The 13816-nt window shown below is 42.0% G+C and overlaps 1 protein-coding gene across 1 annotated transcript in view; it reads left to right on the plus strand.

Moving 5' to 3' along the window:
* The first annotated feature begins 3642 nt into the window (after nucleotides 1-3642).
* LOC309393117 (solute carrier family 2, facilitated glucose transporter member 5-like) overlaps nucleotides 3643-13816 on the plus strand; it is a 28265-nt gene continuing 18091 nt past the window's right edge. Inside the window, exon 1 of the mRNA XM_081954963.1 lies at nucleotides 3643-3659. The gene's annotated coding sequence lies outside the window, so the exon portion shown is untranslated. The remainder of the gene's footprint in view (nucleotides 3660-13816) is intronic.

The following is a 13816-nucleotide window of genomic DNA, read 5'->3' on the forward strand; positions in this document are numbered from 1 at the left end:
AACTTTTTTAGGGAGAGGGTGTAAATATGGAGTTTGTTTGCTGTCCGTTATCAACCAAGAAACCCCAATTTCCCATTGCTTTCCCCCCCCCCCAATTTGCCGTTTCTTCGATGCCTGGGATCCGTTCCATAAAATCCGATGGTGGGTGGAATCAAATGTGCCCCCTTCTCTCCTCAAATGCAGCCCCCAACTCTGGCATTAATTTTTCAGGCCCCTCAACCAGATCGAAGACCTAACACAGCATTGTTTACGACAGATGAATGGATGGTAGGTATATCTAGATAGATATAGTAGAGAGTGTGAGAGAGACAGACAGACATATATAGATATAGATAGATAAATTGACATATATAGATATAGATATAGATATAGATAGATGGATGGATGGATGGATGGATAGATAGATAGATAGATAGATAGATAGATAGATAGATAGATAGATAGATAGATAGATATAGATATAGATATAGATATAGATATAGATATAGATATAGATATATAGATATAGATATAGATAGATATAGATATAGATATAGATATAGATATAGATATAGATATAGATATATAGAGAGAGAGGTAGGCAGGCAGGCAGGCATAGATAGATAGATAGATAGATAGATAGATAGATAGATAGATAGATAGATAGATAGATAGATAGATGATAGATATAGATAGATAGATAGATAAATACCAAGATACAAAGATAAAAATAAAAAGATAGATAAATAGACATAGATAGATAGATATCTAGACAGAGAGAGAGACATGTATAGATATATAGATGAGATGATGAGAGCTAAATAGCTTGAAATAGACCTATACTAGTCTCCCTTTATTTATTTATCAGCACAAATACAACACAAACATAGCAAAGGCAACATTAAAAATAAAAATATGGTTTTCTGCCTGGATGGTCTTCTGTAATGAGCCGAAGGACCGAAAGGGGGAGTAGTGAGCTCCCTCCCATATTTGGGCATACCAGGAGTTGTAACACAAATACATAGATATATATGTATGAGAGAGAGAGAGAGAGAGAGGCAGACAGATAGACAGACAGACAGACAAACATAGAGATAGATAAATAGATAAAAATAAAAGGATAGATAAATAAACATAGACATAGATAGATAAATAGATAATTATTTATTTAGCAATTACAGTTCTGTCTATTTTATCCTCCTCTTATTTATGTATTTATCCATTTAATAATTTTTAATTGTTATTATGTATGATGTTTTTGATATGGACTGTACACCGCCCCGAGTCCCTTTTGGGAGAGGGGGCGGTCTAGAAGTGCTAATTAAATTAAATTAAATTAACACACACACACACACATATATATATATATATATATGAGAGGGGGATATGTATATACATCTGATAGAGATACCGTGGAAAGGCAGGTAGGTAGGTGGATGAGAGAGAGAAATAACAGACGAGATAGATGATACAGATAGATGATTGATTGATTGATTGATAGATAGATAGATAGATCCTTAGGTAGGTAGGTTAGGTAGACAGACAGACAGACAGAAGTGAGAGAGGGAGGTTGATGTATGTACATCTGGATAGATAGATAAATGCAGAGATAGATACTGTGGACAGGTAGGTAGGTAGATAGGTGGATGAGAGAGAGAAATAGACAAGATAGATGATAAATGAGAGAGAGAGAGAGAGAGAAAGAAATTGACCCTTGGCAATTGCCTGCATGAATCCCTGCTGTTTCGGCGGCCCATTTTGGCAACCCTAGTTGTCTTCGTGGGGCAGAGAGCAAGGATCTTGCCCCAAATCATCCAACTGCCTTCCCGCCTAAGGCAGGACTGCCTCGCTCTTCCAGGTGACTTAATATATCCTTTGATGAACTACTGTGGCGAAAGAGGGAGGCAGAGCTTAGGAATGTGGAAAAGCCAGTCGGGCATCTGCTCGATTCCTCATCCTCACCCCATCCCTGCGAGGTAGGCAAGCACGAGCTGCTACTAGCCAAGCCAGGATCCGGCACCCTAAGGAATCCAGGCTATCTTTTGCCGGCAGGTTAGGCGCGATGGCTAGAGAAATGGTTTTTATTGTTTATCTGTTTGCAGGACTCTTGAATGGCTTCTTTGCAGAAAACTTTTGCGATGAGAAATATTGCACACCTTCCTTTTTACAGGTTGGGGGCTTTTTGAGCTAAAAGGGTAAAGGTGAAGATTCCCCTTGCACATATGTGCTAGTCGTTCCTGACTCTAGGGGGCGCTGCTCATCTCCATTTCAAAGCCAAAGAGCCAGCGCTGTCCGAAGACGTCTCCGTGGTCATGTGGCCGGCATGACTCAACGCCGAAGGTGTACAGAACGCTGTTCCCTTCCCACCAAAGGTGGTTCCTATTTTTCTACTTGCATTTTTTTTTACGTGCTTTCAAACGGCTAGGTTTGGCAGAAGCTGGGGCAAGTCACGGGAGCTCGCTCTGTTTTTTGAGCTAGGGGATTCTCATACCCAACACTCAACAGGCAAACGGGGAATTTGGGGGAAAGGACAGGTGTACGGCACACCAACTGTGCAAAACAGATTTTCATCGCTTTTCCTGGGTATTTTCACCCAACTTTCCTTGCAAGACAATTCGGTTCGGTTGTGAGTCTTGCTCTTTTCCTTTGCCGGCTGGGTTCATTTTTCTTTCCATGCCTCACATTTTTGTTGCAGTTAATCTCAGGGGCTGCTTCAAAGAAGAGGGAGTCAAACTATTTTCCAAAGCCCCTGAGGGCACAGGACAAGAAGCAATGGATGGAAACTAATCAAGAAGAGAAGCAACTTGGAACTAAGGAGAAATTTCCTGACAGTGACAACAAATAACCAGTGGAACAACTTGCCTCCCGAAGTTGTGAATGCTGCTACACTGGAAGTTTTTAAGAAGATGGATATCCATTTGTCTGAAGTGATGTAGGGTTTCCTGCCTAAGCAGGGGGTTGGACTAGAAGACCTCCAAGGTCCCTTCCAACTCTGTTATTCTCTTCTAGTCTGATTAAGGGACACATGATTGGTCCCAAAGGCTGCTGTCTGTTTTGGGACAAGATATCTCACTTCTTGACCCTCAAGTATCTTCTTGTTAATCTCAACCACTGCATTTCTCCCCCACCTACCCTGCAGAATTTCGAAGGAAGGGAGTTGTGTTTGTTTGTCTGTCCCGGTGACAGTTTTGTGGCTAAGAAACGCCGCAGCCTCGCTTTTCTTGCCAAGTAAGGTGTGTTACAGACAGGTGTGCAATGCTCCCGGCCTGCCTACCTACCTTCCTTGCCGACAGCTACACCGGACTGAGGTTCAAAAAAAAAGGATCCCAGTGAGGAATTGCAAATTGCAAAAATAATAAATAAATCTGTTTTTTTATTTAATGACCCATCCTGGCCTTCACCTTGTTCCTTTTGCAAAGTGGTAGCTGATGGACGGAGGGAAATCTTTGTTCCCAGCATCCAAAGAGCAAAAGGCCAAGCTGTGAAGTAAGCTTTGGTTTGTCTACCAAAGTCCAAAGGCAGGACAGGGGAAAAAAAGAAGAAGAAGAAGAAGAAGAAGAAGAAGAGACAATCATCCGTTTTAGCTTGATTTTTTTTTTCTTCCCATCTTGCAAGTTGTGGGTTTTTTTTTTATCCTTCCTCTGGTTTGGATGTGAAAAGGGGCTTGACAGGGGAAATAGGTAAGTTGAGGAGGGGCACTTTAAATGTGGGAATGGAGTGTGGGTGAAAAACACAGCCCTGATTTGGAGTGTGTGTAAAAAACAGGTTTGTTTGTATGTGTGTGTGATTTTGTACCGTTACGCATCGCGTCTATCTTGTCTTATAATGAACAAAACGTTTTCCTCTTTCTTCCTATCCTAGGCTGAATTTTATTCCAGTGCATTATCCCATATTTTTTTAAAGGAAAAAAAAATCAGCCTTTTTGTTTTGATTTCTTTCTTTTTTTCCTTAAAAGTTTTTTATTTTTTATTCTCTTGCATACAATTATAGGTATATATTCACATATATACCTTCTTCTTGACATTTGTCATTCTTATACATTTGTTATTCCATTTTAAATGTTATAATATATAGTTTGGGTTGCTTTATTTACCAGCCCTTAAGCCTATTTTAACACCACCTTATTTTCCCTTTCTTTTCTCCCTCCCTCCCTTCTCTACTTCCTTCCTTCCTCTTCCCCTTCCTTCTTCCCTTATCTCTCCCCTACTCTTCCTCTTCCTACCCTCTCTCCTTCTCTTTCTCCCTTCCACCCTGCTCTCCTTCCCTCCTCTTCCTCTCATGTCCTCTTCTCCTTCCTCCCTTTCTTTTTCCGTTGTTATAGGTGTCTCCTTCAAATCTCAATTTATGTTTTCTTGGGATGGTATTTCCGCAAACCCAAATATAGTTTAGTATCATTTCTTATCCCCTTCCCTAGCCTTTTTGTTTTGATTTCTATCAGATGGTCATCGTTTATTATTTTATTAATCGGAAGACTTTTCCCTGGTTTTTTTTCCCCCTCTCCTCTCGATTGGCATCTTATCAGCAGGATAAATAAAATCACTTTATTTAATGCAGTTTGGAACCACGGCAGATTGCAGTTTTAGTGTTTGGGCCATTATTCATGCACTCTACTAGTCCTCTTTCTCTTTCTGAGTTTAGCTTCTGAGTTTCCAGCTGGGCTGACTCATTGCAAAAGTTTTTTACAATTTCCCAGGGATCCCCAGGGTTATTTATGCAGGCAAATATAAAAGCAAAGTGAATGATTTTTAGTTCAAAAGATAAATCAAAGGGGCTGCTGGAAAAGAAAATGCCATTATTATTTTTCTGTGCCAGGACAGTGGTCCCTGATTGAGAGATGAAGCCCCATCAAGTTGCTAGTCCTCAGGCTCAATTCCAACTTCTGCAATCTCTGCAGGGCTCATGGGCCCTTTGTACTTCTCCCTGTTTGATGGGATCGTGTCTTTATGAGGAGTTAATTCAGGGACCAAATTACAGGCATAGTCCTCGACTTACCACCATAATTGAGGCCAAAATTTCCATCGTTAAGTGAGGCATTTGGTAAGCGAGTTTTACCTCATTGTACGACCAGTAAAGAACTGCAGTGATTCACTGAACAACAGTGGCAAGAAATGCCACTGTTGTTCAGTGAATCACTGCAGTTCTTTACTTAATAGCATGGCTGTTAAGTGGAACTGGCTTCCCCATTGTCAGAAGGTCGCAAACCATCATAAATACGAGTAAGTTGCCTGAATTTTGCTCATTGGGATGCTGCAAGGGTCATAAGTGTGAGAAACAGTCATCAGTCCCTTTTTTCAGTGCGGTCGTAACTTTGAACCGTCACTAAATGGTTCTGGAATCACGAAAACTCGATTTATACAAGTGAGAAATAATTAAAATGCTAGAGTAATTCCAGTCTAAAGGAAAAGGTAAAAGTTCCCCTCACGCTTATGTGCTAGTCGTTCCTGACTCTAGGGGGCGGTGCTCATCTCCATTTCAAAGCTGAAGAGCCAGCGCTGTCCGAAGACGTCTCTGTGGTCATGTGGCCGGCATGACTCAACGCTGTTCCCTTCCCACCAAAGGTGGTTCCTATTTTCCTACTTGCATTTTTTTTACGTGCTTTCGAACTGCTAGGTTGGCAGAAGCTGGGACAAGGAACAGGAGCTCACTCCGTTACACGGCGCTAGGGATTTGAACCGCCAAACTGCCGACCTTTCTGATCGACAAGCTCAGCGTCTTAGCCACTGAGCCACGGCGTCCTTTAATAATTCCAGTCTGGGGCCAAATAAATAAATAAATAAATGTGTTACTGCCCCAAACACTCTCAGCTGGGACCGAAGTCCATTTTTACTGCTGCCTCTGTGAATTCCAAATTAATTTTTTACCTCATCACGTGATTTATTTATTTCAAACACCCCCACCCACCCCACCCCAGTCAATCATCTTTGACGCTAACCAGCTGATGTAGAAGCTGGCTTTTAAATTCCAACTCTCTGCAAATAAACCTTGGATACTTAAAAAGAATTTAAAAAAAAAAGCCAGGGGCTTTTTAAATATTGAAATCGGCCACGTTTGAGTTGCCATGCCAAGAATTTTTATTTCAACCGAAGCCAGATTTCAACCTTCGCAAATATTATTTTTGGATCCCATTCAGCGGAGGTTTCCAGAGAATGCAATCATAATAACAATAATACCTAATTCCTTTTATCTGCCTCTAGTCTGCTTGTCCCAGGAAAACATTTCACCTGCTTTTAAACCTTATTTGAAAACCTGTCATTTTCACTCCAGATTCTTGGCTGTACTACACACCCTTTCTGTATACATTTAGGAAGTGAAAAAGTAACTTTAGCTGGGGTAGAATAGAAGAGAATGGAGAAGAGAAGAGAACAGAGAGTAGAATAAAAGAGAATAGAATGGAGAATACAATGGAATGGAGGATAGAATAGGAATAAGAATAGAATAGGAATAGGAATAGGAATAGGAATAGGAATAGGAATAGGAATAGAATAGAATAGGAATAGGAATAGGAATAGGAATAGAATAGAATAGAATAGAATAGAATAGAATTCTTTATTGGCCAAGTGTGATTGGACACATAAGGAATTTGTCTTTAGTGCATATGCCCTCAGTGTAAATAAAGAAAAATAAAAGAGAATGCATACATCAAGAATCATAAGATACAACACTTAGTAATAGTCATAGGTTACTAATAAGCAATCAAATCGTATTAGGAAACAAATAAAAACAATATAAATCGAAAGCAACATGGTTATAGACATAAGTGGAAAGAGATAGATAATAGGAAAGAAGAGAAGAATAAGAGTAATGCAATCTTAATAGGTAATATGACAGTTGTGGGAATTAGTTGTTAAGCAGAGTGATGGCATTGGAGGGAAAAACTGTCATTGGGGTTTCTGTCAACGCAGTGACTAATTGTGCAGTCTAATTGTGCAGTGCTCTATAGCGGCGTTTTGAGGGTAGGAGTTGAAACCATTTACGTCCAGGGTGCGAAGGGTCTGTAGATATTTTCACAGCCCTCTTTTTGACTCATGCAGTGTGCAGGTCGTCAATGGAAGGCAGGTTGGTAGCCATTGTTTTTTTCTGCAGTTCTGATTCTCCTCTGAAGTCCGTGTCTGTCTTGTTGGGTTGCAGAGCCAAACCAGGCAGTTATGGAGGTGCAGAGGAGAGACTCCATCCTTCCTCTGTAGAACAGAATCAGCAGCTCTTTGGTCAGTTTGAGATTCCTGAGTTGGCGCAGAAAGAACATTCTTTGTTGTGCTTTTTTGATGACGTTTTGGACGTTAGAGGTCCATTTGAAGTCTGGAGATACGCTAGAACCTAGAAACTTGAAAGCCTTTACTGTTGATACTGTATTGTCTAGTGTTGTAAGAGGTGGTAGCATGGGAGGGTTTCTCCTAAAACCCACCCCCATTTCTATGGTTTTGAGTATATTTAGTTCAAGGTTGCTCTGGCTGCATCACAAGGCTAGTTTTTCAACCTCCCATCTGTATGCAGATTCATCGTTATCTCGAATGAGAGACCAATCACTGTTATCTTAAAAGAGCGAAACAAGCTTACTAAAATTTTGCTAGGAGTTGTTTGGGGCTATTGAAATTGAGACAGGATGATGGGTTGTGTGCTGCTCACCTGACAGAGATCATCTTAATGCGTGCTAATCTGATTAGATTACGGCAATCCCATCCAGTTTTTATTCTTCTTAACCCTGGGTGGGTTTATGCGCTGTGAGAATCTTAGTTTGCAGCAGCTGCAAAGTTTGTGGATCCACACACGTAAGATTACTTCCTTAAATTACAGGAAAGTCCTCGATTTATGACCGCAATGGAGCCCAAAATTTATGTCGCCAAGGGAGAAATATGTGAGTTTCGTCCCATTTTTGCACATTTGCTAAGCGAGTCACTCGATGGTTACATTAGCCACACAGTCATTAAGTGAATCTGGCTCCCCCCCGACTTTGCTTGTCAGAAGGTCACAAAGGGGGATCACTGCGACCGTCATAAATGTGAGCCTGTTGCCAAGCGTCCGAATTTTGATCACATGATGTTGCAATGGTCATAAGCGTGAAAAAAAAATGACCATAAGCCACACTTTCCAGTGCCATCGTAACTTGGAACAGTGACTAAGCAAACTGTTGTAACTCAAGGACTACCTATGGGTCAGTTTCTAGTTTGGCTATTAGGAGAAGCTTCAATGATTTAGTTTCGTTTTATGGGCTTGCAACATGGTGTAAACTACGGTTAAAAGCTCAAAAGTAAACCGTAAGCCATCTTATTAGAGTTTAGACCAAATAGAAAGAGTTTAGTCCAATGCAGGAACCAAGTTAGCACTGTTTTACTTCTTCCTTAGTGATTTTTCTACTACGGGTAGTTCTCGACTTACAGAGATTCATTTAGTGACCGTTCAAAGTTATGCTTTGAAAAAAGTAACTTAAGACTGTTGTTCCCCATTACGACTACTGCCCGTGATAAAAATTCAGATGCTTGGCAACCGATTTGTATTTATGACGGTCGCCGTGTCCTGGGGTCACGTGATTTGCGACCTTCTGACCAGCCGAGTCTATGGGGGGGAGGGGGGAGAGCCAGACTCACTTAACGATTGTTCTACCAGTTTAACCACTGCGGCGCTTCACTTAACAACGGTGGCAAGGAAGCTTTGTCTAATGGGACAAACCTCACTTAGCGACCGCTTCGGTTAGCCACGGTTGGGCCCCTCTGTGGTTCTGTGCAGAAGTTTGGGAGAAATAGATTTTTTTATGTTTCCGGGGCTCCGTCTGTTCGCTCACTGCAATTCTGCAAAGCCTCCTACACACACAATGTGCTAGCCACTTTAATGAATTATAGAATGATTGAATAACAGAGTTGGAAGGGACCTTGGAGGTCTTCTAGTCCAACCCCTCTGTCCCTGCTTAGGCAAGGAAACCCTATTAAGAGCCACGGTAGGGCAGTTTTGCAAAAACACGCCATGAAAAACAGCAAATATGAATTTCCTAGGAGCCCAGAGGGGACCCCAAGGAGCAGGGCCACCTAAGAGCAAAGTATGTCTTTATAACATCTACCTCTCATCTCCTGGGGACAGAAAAAAAGGCAAAACACCTGTTTATTGTCTGGATAAGAGGAAGGTTTAATGATTGATGGATCCCAGTCAGCGTCTCTCCGGAGTTAAGCCAGAGAGCTCTGCCCAAAGGAGATAGCAATCTGGGCCCTTGTTGAATGCAGCAGGAGGCGGTTGAACAGAGGAGGAGAAGAATGAAAGGGGAAAGGGATGAAAGGAAAAAGAAGGAGGGAGGGAGAAGGAATGTTCTCTTCTTTCTCATTCTATCTCTCCCTTTCCATCTCTCTCTCTCCCCCTCCAAAGTCTCTTTTCAGTTGCAGAGAAGCTGGGGGAGAGGGGTGGGGAGGCTTAAGAAAAGGATTAAGATAAGAGATAAGGGGAAAGAATGCAAGAGGGAGAGGAGGAATGCTTGGGTGGAGAAACAGATATGCAAGGATTTGGGGAATCCTTCACAGGTGGAAGAAGATAACTTGGCCCTTAACACCAATAAAACCAAGGATCTTATGTGGACTATACAAGGGAATAGATCAAACATCCATCCTTTGCTTATCAATGATAACCGAGTGGAGCAAGTGGCCACTCTTTAAATTTCAGGGTGTTGTCATAAAAAGAGGACCTGTCCTGGAGAACTCACATTGCAGCCCTGGTCAAAAGGGCCCAGTAGAGATTATACAACCTGAGACTTCCCGGGGAAACAACAACTGAACGGACAACCACGAGTGACCTTGCACTGCTTCACCATAGAGAGTATTTTAACCTATTGCACCTGTCTATGGTTTGCCAATTGCACATTGGCGGATAGGGCAGCGCTCCAGAGGGTCAACGTCATTGCCCAGAGGATCACGGGTTGCCCCTCTCCCCTCTTTGGAAGAGCTTCAGAGCTCCTGCTGCCTTAAGAAAGTTCAAAACATCCTTAAAGATCCATCTGACCCTGGGCTCCCTTTTTTTAAAAAATATTACCATCTGGCAGCCGGTACAGGACAATAAAAACAATAGGCTGAAAAACAGCTTCTATCCCAGGGCAGTAACTATATTGGATTCTATGCTATCGTGCAGTGACGGCGAAACTTTTTCTTACGGCGTGCCAAAATTGTCCGCCCAATTTCGTTCCCGAACTTCCATTTGTTCCCTTGGGGCCGTTATTCGCCCTCCCCAGCCTCCGGAGGCTTTCTGGAAGCCTAATGTACACTGAGGACAGCATTTAATTTGGTTGTGCCATGTGCAACGACAATAAAGTAAAGTAAACTAAACTAAACTAAGAACGGTTCAACCTGAGTCCCATTTTTAGCGCAGCCGTCATGGTTCTCTGTCCTGAAGTGAATGCAACATCAGAAGCAATCCGTGATTGAGATACAGGTAGTTCTTAAGCCCCCAATTTTGTGTGGTTAAGTGAAGATCTTTGCGAAGGCCTCATTTTACAACCCTCGTTCTATCTTTACGACCTTCGGTCTCTCACCACCATTCGTTCAGTGAATCCCGGCAACTGTTAAGTGAATCGCACCATTGTTAAGCAAAACTGGCTTCCCCAATGTCAGGAGGTCGCAAAGGGGGATGGCGTGACTCCCCCCAGGGACGCGGCCACCGTCATAAACACGAGTCGGTTGCCAAGGGTCTGAATTTCGCTCATGTGACCGTGGGAAAGCTGCAACGGTCGTGGGAAAACAGCCGTCGGCCATTTTTTCCCAGTGCCGTTGCAACTTTGAACGGTCACTAAATGAACACGTCGTAAGTCGAGAACCGTCTGTAGTGGCTTAATTCGAGAAGGGGCTTGAGAATCGGTTGAGAGTGGGGTTTTTTTTTGTGGGTGTGTTATTTTACGCAAGACAACATTCACACGTTGCTTTTCTTCATTGGCCCTTCTATGAGGCTGCGCAAGTTTGGGAAAAAATATGTTTCAACCCTAGCTGTTGGGAGGGAAAATTCTGTGTTACGCAACAGTGTGCATTGCACACTCATGTGCTTGGCAGCGCAGTGCGGCCTTCGCCTTCATCCAAAGCCTGTTTCCACAGGTATTAGTGCCCAGCTGGCTGGGATAATTAATAGCGCCAATAAATCTTTGCCTGCTTGTACCTTACTCAGCTCTTTCTCTTCTTTTCACCATGCTGAGGACTAGAAACTCGACAGGGCTTTGAAATTTAAAGTGCAGAATTCTGGTTAGGATCACATATCCAGCTTCACTGCTTCGGCAACCAAAAAAAAAAAAAATCCCACAGAGTTTTTGACTTATTCTGCTGATATTCCTTTATTTTTGGAACTTGCGTCTGCTGTCCAGCTTTTTGGCACCATCTCATCGCCTTTTTATGTAAGAAGGTTGGCTCCAAAATAAAACGATTTATTTGGCGAATCGAGAACAAGACAGGAAAAGGTTTAAATTCTCCATTAGCTTTAGGCCTATTGGGGTTTTTATGTACATCTGGGAAGAGATTGGAAAATGCGATTCTATGCAAGAGGCGAAGAAAATAGAAATGCTATTTCGAGGGGGATTGCTTATTTTATTACGCAATGAAAAAAACAACATGAATTTCCAGGGCAGGGATGAATCCTTCACTTGGAATCTTATTGACCTGAGGACAAACACAGATTTCTTGATTAACAATAGAGTTTGCTCCGCTTGATAATATTATAATTAGGATTAACATCAGACTTTGCTTCCTATGAGAACTTACGATTTCCCATCTGGGCAGCAGCTAAAAGTAAAAGAAAGACTTGATCATTTGATAGCCTTTGGGTTATCAGTCAGTTAAATTGCTCTTATTAACTGAACATTTGCTGACTTGGACAGCTGTACCAAAGATCAGCTGGGCTCAGCAAAAAAAACTAAGCAGGTAAATATCATTTAATATAATCCACACTGGCTAAGAGGAGAGGGCTTATTCGGACAACTTAGACTAACTTTGTTGTCCCTTTAAATCTACACTAATCGGCATGCATTAAAATGAAATTTCATTGCATTCAGGTCACAAAGGCTCACCCCCTCTAATATACCTGGGGAGGAAAGCTATGGCAAATCTAGACAGCTAAACAACTACTAAAAAGTGAAAAACGAAGGGAAGTCTTGATATAGGATTGCAAAAAGTGTCTAATCAAAATAAGTGTCTAACCAAAAAGTAAGCTAGGTGATTTTGGTGGTACAGGTAGCCCTCAACTTATGACCAAAATTGAGCCAGAAATTTCTGTTGCTAAGCAAGGCAGTGATCAAGAGAATTTGTGGCCCGTTTTACGACCTTTCCTGCTACGGTTGTTAAGTGATTCACTGCGACTGTTAAGTTAGTAATACGGCTATAAAATGAATCTGGCTTCCTTCAATTTGCTTGTCCGAAGGTCGCAAAAAGGGACCACATGACCAGTGCAACCGTCATATATATGAGTCAGTGGGCAGGAACACAGCAACCGTCATATATATGAGTCAGTTGCCTGCCAAAGGTCCAAATTTTGATCCCGTGATCATGGGAAGGCTGCAAGGATTGTTAAGTGCGGGGAAAACGGTCATAAATCACTTTTTTCAATGTTGTTGTGAGTTTGAATAGTTACTAAACTAACAGTTGGAAATCGGAAACTATCGGTACCCACTTTCTAAAAGATGTGGATTCCGAATTTTGGAAGGTGGCAGCTGCAAAAAAAAAGGTCATTTATTTTTCCCAGGGTTGAAATTTGGGGAAAAGGTAAATGGGAGAAATTCTGAAAGATGACCGAATAAGGGGAGGAAATGAATTTCGGCCTCTGGTCATTTCTAGTTTAAATGTGATGACTATCCAACTTGAATTTTACTCTCTAGGGACAAGCCTAAGATTAGGTCAAACCTGGCTCAACAGCCATAAGTGTGAGAGGGTGGATAGTCACTTAAAATATGACTCAGCAGTGTGTCACAGTAACCCAAAAAGCCAATACAATCCTAGGCTGCATTAAAATACCACTTTATAAGGCCTTGGTAAGGCCACACTTGGAATACTGCTTTCAGTTTCGGTTGCCACGATGTAAAAAAGATGTGGAGACTCTAGAAAAGAGTGCAGAGAAGAGCAACAAAGAGGATTAGGGGTCTGGAGACTAAAACATATGAAGAACGGTTGCAGGAACTGGGTGTGTCTAGTTTAATGAAAAGAAGGACTAGGGGAGACATGATAGCAGTCTTCCAATATCTCAGGGGCTGCCCCAAAGAAGAGGGAGTCAAGCTATTCTCCAAGGCACCCGAAGGTAGAACAAGAAGCAATGGGTGGAAACTGATCAAGGAGAGAAGCAACTTAGAACTGAGGAGAAATTTCCTGACAGTTAGAACAATTCATCAGTGGAACAGAATTTGCCTCCAGAAGTTGTGAATGCCCCAACACTGGAAGTCTTTAAGAAAATGTTGGATAGCCATTTGTCTGAAACGGTAGAGGGTTTCCTGCCTAGGCAGGGGGTTGGACTAGAAGACCTCCAAGGTCCCTTCTAACTCTGCTATTGTGTTATGTTGTATAACAGAAGGATAGAATCAAGATCACATGAAGTATTAGTACCACCATTTTATAAAGCCTTAGTAAGTTCACACTTGGAATACTGCATCCAGTTTTGGTCACCACATTACAAAAAAAAAAGACATAGAAACTCTGGAAAGAGTACAGATAAGAGCAACCAAGATGATGAGGGGACTGGAGGCTAAAACATACGATGAACTGTTGCAGGAATTGGGTAAATCTAGTCTAGTGAAAAGGGATGCGGTGACTCAGTGGCTAAGACTCTCAGCTTGTCGATCAGAAAAGTCGGCAGTTCGGCGGTTCGAATCCCTAGCACCGCATAATGGAGTGATCTCCCGTGA

This window comes from Natrix helvetica (genome assembly GCF_964273705.1).
Source record: "Natrix helvetica genome assembly, chromosome: 5".
In the NCBI taxonomy this organism is placed as follows: Eukaryota; Metazoa; Chordata; class Lepidosauria; order Squamata; family Natricidae; genus Natrix; species Natrix helvetica.